We start from the raw sequence: 10,855 nt of genomic DNA, 5'->3' as shown, positions 1-10,855 counted from the left end.
TAAATACTCCACCAAAAAAAAACTGCTAGAATAAATGAATTCAGTAAAGCTGCAGGACACAAAATTAATATCCAGAAATCAGTAGTGCTTCTATATGTTAATAACAAAGTAGCATAAACAGAAATTAAGAAAATAATCCGATTTAAGTTGTACCAAGGAGAATAAAATCCTAGGAATAAATTGATCAAAATTATGATACATTGATGAAAAATATTGAAGATGACACAAATGGAAAGATATTCCATACCCATGGACTAGACGAATCAATATTGTTAAAATGTCCATACTACCCAAAGCAATCTACAGATTCAATGGAATCCCTAACAAAATACCACAGAACAGTACAAATAATATATAAATTTTTACCAAACCACAAAAGACCTCAAATGGCCAAAGCAATCATAAGAAAGAGCAAACTGGTGGCATCACAATCCCAGATTTCAAGATAAACCACATATCTGTAGTAATCAAAATTGTATGGTAAAGTGTCCCCAACACTGGCTGCAAGTTCCTGGAAACAATGGGAGGCCCTTTAGTCCAGAACGGCAAAGCTCTGGCCCTGGCAGGGCAGGACAGACATGGCGAAAGAGCCCTGGCTAGTACCCTCCACTCTCTCCCTCCCTGAGTGGGTTCCACGCAGACCAGGAGCCACCCTGTGGCAGGGAGCTGCCTTCAGTGACACTGGCCATCTAGATGCTCACAAGGTGCCCAACTCCCAAAACAGGATAGGTGGCCTCAAAAACAAGTACACCAACAGCCTCAGGGATAAGCAGGAAAACAGAGCCGGGACCCTGGCAATGGCCAATGAGTGGCCTGAGGTTGGCAGTGGGCTATAGAGTGGCTGTGGCAGGTACATCAGGCACTAGAGCTACAGTGGGCATCAGAGGCATGGGGACTGGCACCGCCAATCCCCCAGTTGCCAAGCAGAAGCATGAGGAAGTTACAGCTACCAGAACGACCAAGAATGAAGCCCCTTGTGCTGTACCGCTGATACAGAGCTTCACAAGGCCAGTGGACTTAGTGACAGACTACCAAAAGGTGCTGTACAATAATAAGTACTGCCCTCATAGAATCTGGATGCACCTGTGGTGTTTCTGTGAGTGAGAGAGCAGCATCCTGATCCAGTTTAACTACCCTGGCCAGACCTGCAACTGGAAGGAGAAGCAAACGTGGAAACAAAGAAGGAATACGATCTGGTCTTCTGCCTCTGCCCCTGGAGACAGGACCACTTAAAGGAGTACAAAGATTGGCACAAGATGAAACAGATGAAGGATGAAAAAAGGAAAAAGTCTGAGAAGAACACAGAAGCAAGGGAGAGGCAAAACAGTGCAGGCCACTAAACAAGCCACAGAAAGGCCTCAACCATCATCTCCCTGGCTGTACTCCATGGACCAGCAGAACTCCCAGGAGAAAACAGTGACATAGCTTACAGTTCCTCCCCCTCTGCTACTCTGGCCAGTCCTTGCCCACTGGCTCCTCCATCGTCTTATCTGCCCATGTCAGCAGCTCCAGCTCCTCAAGATACTTTGGGAGATTCTTATAGAATGCCATCCATCTGGATCCTCACAAAAAGGCCACAGCCCAAGGCTACCTGTTCCAAAACAGCCACTTTGATTACAGTTCAGCTGGGTTACCAATGCACAGGGGGGCCATTTAGATGAGCCCATGTGGTTCCTGGGGCAACTGGACCTGTCCAAGCTGCTTACTCACATCCCCAGGCATAAGTTGAACACTTGCTATGTGTAGATGGAAGATGATGCCCAAATGGGCCAGGGCGAGGACCTGTGGAAGGTCACTCTTTTGGCCCTCAGTGCTAGCCACAGAAATGTAAACTGTGCACTCCTGAGCACCTACCACTGAGCACTCCTGATGTTTGAACAGTTCCTTCTGGTGGACACAACTCTGTTCTTAAACCCCTGAAGACATATTAGATGGAATATGATGATCCATGTCATCTTCAAGGGAGACTCATGTACCTGTACACAGTGCACATGACCTTCCTGGCTGAGATTCAGGTGATTACATCTGCATCATGGCCATCACTGGGCAACATGTACACCTACACATCCTGGCTGCTTCTCCTTGCTATCAAGTGCACCTGCACTGTAAATACTGCAGTAAGCCTATCACTGACATGTGGATTAGGATGCAGTACTCCTCAGAGTGTATAAAAAAGTCCAGCAGTGTCCACACTGTAGGAACCTGGACTATTATTTCCTGAAGCCGTTTTCCTCCTTCAAAGTTCTCCAAACTGATTGATGAAAGCTTTGTTTTAGTGATAGCTATTTTATTGACATTACTTCTTTGTTACATGTCTTTTATAGGGAAGCATTCTGTGGCATTGCTTTCTTTTCTTATTTAAAGGAGAGAGACTTTGTGTATATGTGCCAATAAAATGGGGTTGGCATCTTGCCCTCCCCTGAGTGTTAGTCTGTGGTGATGCCCAGAGCCCAAAAAAGGATAATTCTGTGAATCTGAGGTAGCAGTTCACTATCACTAGGAGACTCTCATGTACCTTTTAAGGTAGTGGGGAGGATAGGTTGAATTTAGGAAAGGGATTACATGATTACAAAACCAAAAACATGGTAGGAGTCAGGAGGAAACTGTTATAAAATGTAAACTGTCCAAAGAATCAGTCTGAGATCTTCTTTGGGCCTTGGAAGAAGATGTAACATGTGAATGTAACATGTGAATTTAAGTCTGCACCTGGAAAGTTGGCAGCATATCAGTCTATCTCGGTTTAATGTTCTGCAATGTACATTGATCTGAAAATTATTTGAGGGTGGACATGAGTGCTATTTTTATCACTGTCATTATTTAGCAGGAAGTTTTACTACTGAAAGTTATATCCAAATTATGATATATGAAAATTTTAAAAAGTATTATATTGGCAGAAAAATAGACATATAGATCAATAGAACAGAATAGAAAACTCAGAAATGAGCCAACAATTATATGGCCAATTAATCTTCAACAAAAGAGGAAAGAATATCCAATAGAAAAAGATAGTTTCATCAACAAATGGTGTTGGGAAAACTGGAGAGCAACATACTGAAGAATGAAACCATTTTCTTACTATGTACATAAAAATAAATTCAAAATAGATTAAAGACCTCAAAATGAGAACTTAAATCATAAAAATCCTAGAAGAGAACACAGGCAATAACTTTTTTGACATAGGCCATAGCAACATCTTACTAGGTATGTCTCCTGATGCAAGGGAAACAGAAGCAAAAATAAACTATTGGATTACAACAAAATAAAAAGCTCTGCACAGCGAAGGCAACAATGAACAAAACCAAGAGGCAACCTAAGGAATGGGAGAAGATATAAAAGATTAGTGTTTAAAATATATAAAGAACTTCTAAAACTCAACACCCAGAAAACAATACTCCAATTTAAAAAATGGGCAGAAGACATGAACACATATTTCTTCCAGAAGGCATACAAAAGACCAACAGACACATGAAAAGATGTTTATCATCACTGCCATCATGGAAATACAAATCAAACTACAGTGAAATATCACCTCACACCCATCAAAATGGCTAAAATCAACAACACAAGAAACAAATGTCAGCAAGGATGTAAAGAAAAAGGACAAACATTATATGGTCTCATTCATTTGGGGAATATAAAAAATAGTGAAAGGGAATAAAGGGGAAAGGAGAGAAAATGAGCGAGAAATATCAGGGAGGGAGACAGAACAAGAGAGACTCCTAACTCTGGGAAACGAACAAGGGGTTGTGGAAAGGGAGGTGGGTGGAGGGTGGGGGTGACTGGGTGACGGGCACTGAGGGGGGCACTTGATGGGATGAGGACTGGATGTTATGCTATATGTTGGCAAATTGAATACCAATAAAAATTTTTTAAAAAGAAAAAGGAACACAGATGCACTCTTGGTGGGAATGCAAATTGGTGAAGCCACTCTGGAAAATGATATAGAAAAAAAAGAAGATGCAATTGTAAATGGGATTGACTCCTTAATTTCTCTTTCTTCAGTCTCATTGTTAGTGTATAGAAATGCCACTGATTTCTGGGCATTGATTTTGTATCCTGCCACACTACCAAATTGCTGTATGAGTTCTAGCAATCTTGGGGTGGAGACTTTTGGGTTTTCTATGTAGAGTACCATGTCATCGGCGAAGAGGGAGAGTTTGACTTCTTCTTTGCCAATTTGAATGCCTTTAATGTCTTTTTGTTCCCTGATTGCTGAGGCTAGAACTTCCAGTACTATGTTGAATAGCAGTGGTGAGAGTGGACATCCCTGTCTTGTTCCTGATCTTAGGAGAAAGGCTCCCAGTGCTTCCTCATTGAGAATGATATTTGCTGTGGGCTTTTCATAGATGGCTTTTAAGATGTCGAGGAATGTTCCCTCTATCCCTACACTCTGAAGAGTTTTGATCAGAAATGAATGCTGTATTTTGTCAAATGCTTTCTCTGCATCTAATGAGAGGATCCTATGGTTCTTGGTTTTTCTCTTGCTGATATGATGAATCACATTGATTGTTTTGCGGGTGTTGAACCAGCCTTGTGTCCCGGGGATAAATCCTACTTGGTCATGGTGAATAATTTTCTTAATGTATTGTTGGATCCTATTGGCCAGTATCTTGTTGAGAACTTTTGCATCCATGTTCATCGGGGATACTGGTCTCTAATTCTCCTTTTTGGTGGGGTCTTTGTCTGGTTTTGGAATTAAGGTGATGATGGCCTCATAGAACGAATTTGGAAGTACTCCATCTCTTTCTATCTTTCCAAACAGCTTTAGGAAAATAAGTATGGTTTCTTCTTTAAACGTTTGATAAAATTCCCCTGGGAAGCCATCTGGCCCTGGACTCTTGTGTCTTGGGAGGTTTTTGATGACTGCTTCAATTTCCTCCCTGGTTATTGGCCTGTTCAGGTTTTCTATTTCTTCTTGTTCCAGTTTTGGTAGTTTGTGGCTTTCCAGGAATGCGTCCATTTCTCCTAGATTGCCTAATTTATTGGCGTATAGCTGTTCATAATAGGTTTTTAAAATCGTTTGTATTTCCTTGGTGTTGGTAGTGATCTCTCCTTTCTCATTCATGATTTTATCAATTTGAGTCTTCTCTCTCTTCTTTTTAATAAGGCTGGCTAAAGGTTTATCTATCTTATTAATTCTTTCAAAGAACCAACTCCTGGTTCTGTTGATCTGGTACTGGCACAAAAACAGACACATAGATCAATGGAACAGAATAGAGAATCCAGAAGTGGACCCTCAACTTTATGGTCAACTAATATTCGATAAAGGAGGAAAGACTATCCATTGGAAGAAAGACAGTCTCTTCAATAAATGGTGCTGGGAAAATTGGACATCCACATGCAGAATAATGAAACTAGACCACTGTCTTTCACCAGACACAAAGATAAACTCAAAATGGATGAAAGATCTAAATGTGAGACAAGATTCCATCAAAATCCTAGAGAAGAACACAGGCAACACCCTTTTTGAACTCGGCCATAGTAACTTCTTGCAAGATACATGCACGAAGGCAAAAGAAACAAAAGCAAAAATGAACTATTGGGACTTCATCAAGATAAGAAGCTTTTGCACAGCAAAGGATACAGTCAACAAAACTCAAAGACAACCTACAGAATGGGAGAAGATATTTGCAAATGACATATCAGATAAAGGGCTAGTTTCCAAGATCTATAAAGAATTTCTTAAACTCAACACCAAAGAAACAAACAATCCAATCATGAAATGGGCAAAAGACATGAACAGAAATCTCACAGAGGAAGACATAGACATGGCCAACATGCATATGAGAAAATGCTCTGCATCACTTACCATCAGGGAAATACAAATCAAAACCACAATGAGATACTACCTCACACCAGCGAGAATGGGGCGAATTAACAAGGCAGGAAACGACAAATGTTGGAGAGGATGCGGAGAAAAGGGAACCCTCTTACACTGTTGATGGTAATGTGAACTGGTGCAGCCACTCTGGAGAACTGTGTGGAGGTTCCTCAAACAGTTAAAAATAGACCTGCCCTACGACCCAGCAATTGCACTGTTGGGGGATTTACCCCAAAGATACAAATGCAATGAAACGCCGGGACACCTGCACCCCGATGTTTATAGCAGCAATGGCCACGATAGCCAAACTGTGGAAGGAGCCTCGGTGTCCAACGAAAGATGAATGGATAAAGAAGATGTGGTTTATGTATACAATGGAATATTACTCAGCTATTAGAAATGACAAATACCCACCATTTGCTTCAACGTGGATGGAACTGGAGGTTATTATGCTGAGTGAATAAGTCAGTCGGAGAAGGACAAACATTATATGTTCTCATTCATTTGGGGAATATAAATAATAGTGAAAGGAATATAAGGGAAGGGAGAAGAAATGTGTGGGAAATATCAGAAAGGGAGACAGAACGTAAAGACTGCTAACTCTGGGAAACGAACTAGGGGTGGTAGAAGGGGAGAAGGGCAGGGGGTGGGAGTGAATGGGTGACGGGCACTGGGGGTTATTTTGTATGTTAGTAAATTGAACACCAATAAAAAATAAATCAAAGAAAAAAAAAAGAAAAAAAAAGAAAATGATATAGAGGTTCCTCGAAAAGTCAAAAATAGAACTACCCTATGATCCAGCAATCACACTACCAGGTACTTAACAAAGGAATACAAAAACATGGACTCAAGGGATACATACACCCCTATGTTTGTAGCAGTATTATTCACAGTGGCCAAGATACAGAAGCAGCTCAAGTGTCCATGGATTGATGAATGAAGAAAGAAGAAGTGGTGCATATGCACAATGGAGTATTAGCCATAAAAGAGATAAAGAGAGACAAACCAAGAAATTGACTCTTAACTATAGAGAATAATCTGATGCTTATCAGAGGTGAGGTGGGTAACGGGATGAGTTATATAGGTGATGGGATTAAGGAGTGCACTTTTTGGGATGATCATTGGGCAATATATGAAATCACTGAATCATTGTAGTGTACACTGAAACTAATAAAACACTATATATTAAATGGACTTAAATTAAAAACTTAAAACTAAACAATATACATTATACAACCACAAAAGAGAAAGCATTAATTTGTTCAAAAAAGAAAACTGACAGTTATACACTAGAATCTGATGTCTTCTGTTACTTACAACTGGTAAAAGGGAATGTAGGAGAGATAGGAGGGATATAGGAGAATGGGACATCCTCTAAGAATGCATAATTTTGAATTTAATAATTTCATATTAATCTTTCACCTGTACAAAACTTGACATTAACACAAAGGTAACAAAGTAAACAAATTATTAACATTAACAAAGGTAAGTTGTTAAAAGACTCTAAACCTGAATGCAAAGAGAAATGAATGACCCCAAATTACCTTCAGTAAATTACCTTCAGCACAGTCAAACTAAAGAGGAAATATAAGAACTAATCCAATTAACTTCTTTTTAGGACTGTTCTTTTTCCTTTCCAATTAGCTTCTGAAGATAATATTTTAACTATGTACTATTAATTTGAAAACTAAAATGATCACAATAAAATTGTCTTAACAATTACTTTTCTTTTTATAGTGGTATGGATGTAATAATTCTGAAACAATTTTGTGTGAAATGTAGGATTAAGCAAACGAAAAAAATATATTTATAGTGTTAGGACCTGGAATCTCTCTTGGATAGTGAAAGGAGAGAGATAAATATGGAATAGGAGAAGGGAAAAAGAAGCCATCTGGGCTGGACAGTATTGGATGATCAATGTCCCTCTATCTCTCTCTCATCTACCAATATACTTACATACATTCACATACATATACATATGTACACATGTAAATATATGTACACATATGGAGCATTAATAGCTGCTAACAAGAAAAAGGAAAGTCATAACTATGCCTCCAGGCCACCCATAATATTGTCAAAAATGGGATCAAACTTGTGTTTGGTTAACACCTGGATCCAGCTGCCATTTGGACAGTACAAAGGTCAGGGACAATGCTAAACTGCAACGAATGCCTACAATCAGCAAATTTCAGAGTATGGGAAATCAAGTGTAAAAAGCTCAAATAAACTTAAGGAAAAGAAAAAGATTGGAGGGAAATCTATACTAGAAAAGATTTGAAAGATATATTAAAAGAAAAAAAGGCCAAGACAAAGTATAGTGGGATGCATATTGGGAGATAAAGCTGGGGACAAAATGCAAGGATGTTTTTACCAAAACAGAATCATGGTTCCCTTTGAGGGGAAATGTAATTGTAATTTGGATGAATCACAGAGATTTCTGTGATGGGATAGCTGACACAGTTGACATCTTGACCTGGGTTATGATTACTTTATAAAACTTGATTAGCTATAAATTTGTTGTTTACTATTTTCTGTGTGTTTCATCTTGTGATTAAAGAATCACAAAATCAGAGTTCAAGCATGGTGAATGAGCTACTGCATAAAATCTCCAACTTTGTCTGGAGACTTACATTTAACTACTGTTCATAGAAGCTACTCACATCAGTGTATATGGATTTTTAATACTGAAATGCAATAAGCAGGAGAATTGTGTTCCTCTGCCTGGGGGCATAAAGCAAATGTACCTTCAGGGAGTCAGGACAACTCAAAGTTTCTGCCTGCTGCAAGAGTCTCCCCTGTGCAAAGAGTTACACAAAATACTGCCATCATAAAAGCAGCTAATTAACAGCACTAATTGTTCTTGGGTAGTGACCAAGTTCAAATCAGAGACTTGGCACTGCCAGCCAGGAATCAGTCTGTTATGGGAATTGTCTCCTAGAAGCGTGATGGTTTTCTAAAGGAAGTAAGGACAAAAGTGGTTAATGAGTCACCTGGGGGGTCAAATCCCTTTCTGTAAATTACCATCTCTTTCCCTTGTAAGATTTCTTTTTCAATCTATTGTCTATCTACCTATTGATCTGCCTATCTATCAATCTATGTATCTATCTATCATCTATCTATCTATCTATCTATCTATCTATCTATCTATCTACTTATTTATATTTTACATGAAGGCAAAAGAAAGCTCTTGAATAATGAGGAAAGAAATTGATAAAAATAACAGGAAGGGGAAAATTGCGTCAATAATTGTAGCACGGCAATCTTCCTCAGCCTTTGAATAACTTCTAACAGTATTTGTTACTTTTAACAGTATTGTTTAACAGTATTTTTTGAAGATTGTTTTTGCTTTTTTTTTTTTTTTTTTACTTTTAAAAGTAACAAAAGGAGATTCTGGCAGATGAGTCCCACTCTATGTATTCTAACATTGGGTCTAATTTGTAGTCAACCAGATAAAGCAAACTGTTACAACGACACCAACATTATATTTCTTCTGTCACAGTCTACCACTCCTAGGATCTATTCCCATACATATGTTCTAGGTGTCTGATGATAATCATATGGAAAGTATTGCAGTTCTCTTGGTGTGTATTGCATCTGGTCATGAATTCCATTTTGCCTCTGAATCACTGGAGCTCTCTGGGACTTGAGCCTGCTTATAGGACTAGGAGTAATGTGAAGAGGTGGGGGCAGGCACTGAGGATTACCAGCAGGCTCCTGTAGGGCAACCACCTCAGGAGAGGTCATTATAGTTTTCAGATAAGCACACACAAATCTCTTCAGATAGAGGAAGAAAAGATGCTCTCACCTGACTCATTGAGAGAGCCTCTTGTTTCTGAGTCTGTGTTACTGGGACTCTCTAGTTCTTGGGAAACTAAGCTTTTCTCATGTTGATATTCTCCTTAATCTCTTTAAGAGATCATCCAAGGAAATCTCTTCATTTTCTTTTTGGTAATTTTAGACTTCCGTTACATTTTCCAATGTACTTCCTCCTGGCTAATCTGCACCTCATTGATATGGATCTTTTCTTTATCACAGTGTCTAAGATGATTACAGACCTTTTAAATGAATGCAAGATAATTCCTTTCCAAAGCTGCATGACACAGATATGCTTCATCCACATCATGGGAGGAGTAGAGATGATGCTGCTCATAACCATGGCATTTGACAGGTACATTGCAATCTGTAGGCCTCTTCACTACCTGAACATCAGGAATCCTACAATATGTGTTTCATTTGTAACTACTAGCTGGGTCATTGGGCTGATCTACGTGTGTCTCACTTTGTTTTCATTATGAACTTGTACTTTTGAGGTCCTAATAAAGCAAAAAGCTTCTGTTATAACTCTCCTAGAATAAAAAAACTTGCATGCATGTCTGGAGCCAAGTTTGAGTTTATTATTGCTGCCAGCAGTAATGTCATGAGCATGAGCACCTTCTTTCTGCTAATCTTTCCTATACCTTCATTTTAGTCACTGTCTGGAAATGTTCTTCAAAAGACTTATCCAGGTACTTGTCACTGAGTCAGCTCACGTCACTGTGATGGTTCTATTTTTCAGTCCATATATATTTCTCTATGTCTGGTCTTTTCCCAAATCATCAAGTGATAAATGCCTGTTCACTGCTGACTTTGCTATCAACCATGTCTTGAATCCTGCCATCTATACATTATAGAACAAAGATGTAAAGGTAGCAACAAGAAGATTGTACAAGCAGGGACATGATTTCACATTTTTCTGACTGAATCTGACTCTGGAGCTCTAAACCTATACATCCATCAGCCATTTGGATACTTCCAGTGAAGGCAGATGCTCTTTGAACATGGCCAGACACACCTATCTCATTGAATAGACTCCTACTATTAGAACATTTATTTATAACCTCTACTATTGTGGGAAATGATATGGGTTATTTTAGGAGACAGCATCACTATCTACTAAATAATATTTATGATTGAAATTGTGATAGTTTTGACAATAGAAGGATATAATGATATCTCTTCTGTTTTCTATAAGTTTGCAAATGAACTACAGAC

At 39.0% G+C, this 10,855-nt stretch overlaps 2 pseudogenes; both read left to right on the top strand.

Moving 5' to 3' along the window:
* Nucleotides 1-804: 804 nt before the first annotated feature.
* Nucleotides 805-2,259, top strand: LOC140622570 (headcase protein homolog pseudogene; annotated as a pseudogene).
* Nucleotides 2,260-9,619: 7,360 nt separating this feature from the next.
* On the top strand, nt 9,620-10,560 carry LOC140622569 (olfactory receptor 4F15-like; annotated as a pseudogene).
* Nucleotides 10,561-10,855: the final 295 nt, after the last annotated feature.

This window comes from Canis lupus, chromosome 32, assembly GCF_048164855.1.
Source record: "Canis lupus baileyi chromosome 32, mCanLup2.hap1, whole genome shotgun sequence".
NCBI lineage: Eukaryota > Metazoa > Chordata > Mammalia > Carnivora > Canidae > Canis > Canis lupus.
The sequence above is the reverse complement of the archived record's forward strand: the minus strand, read 5'-3'. Positions and strand labels throughout refer to the sequence as shown.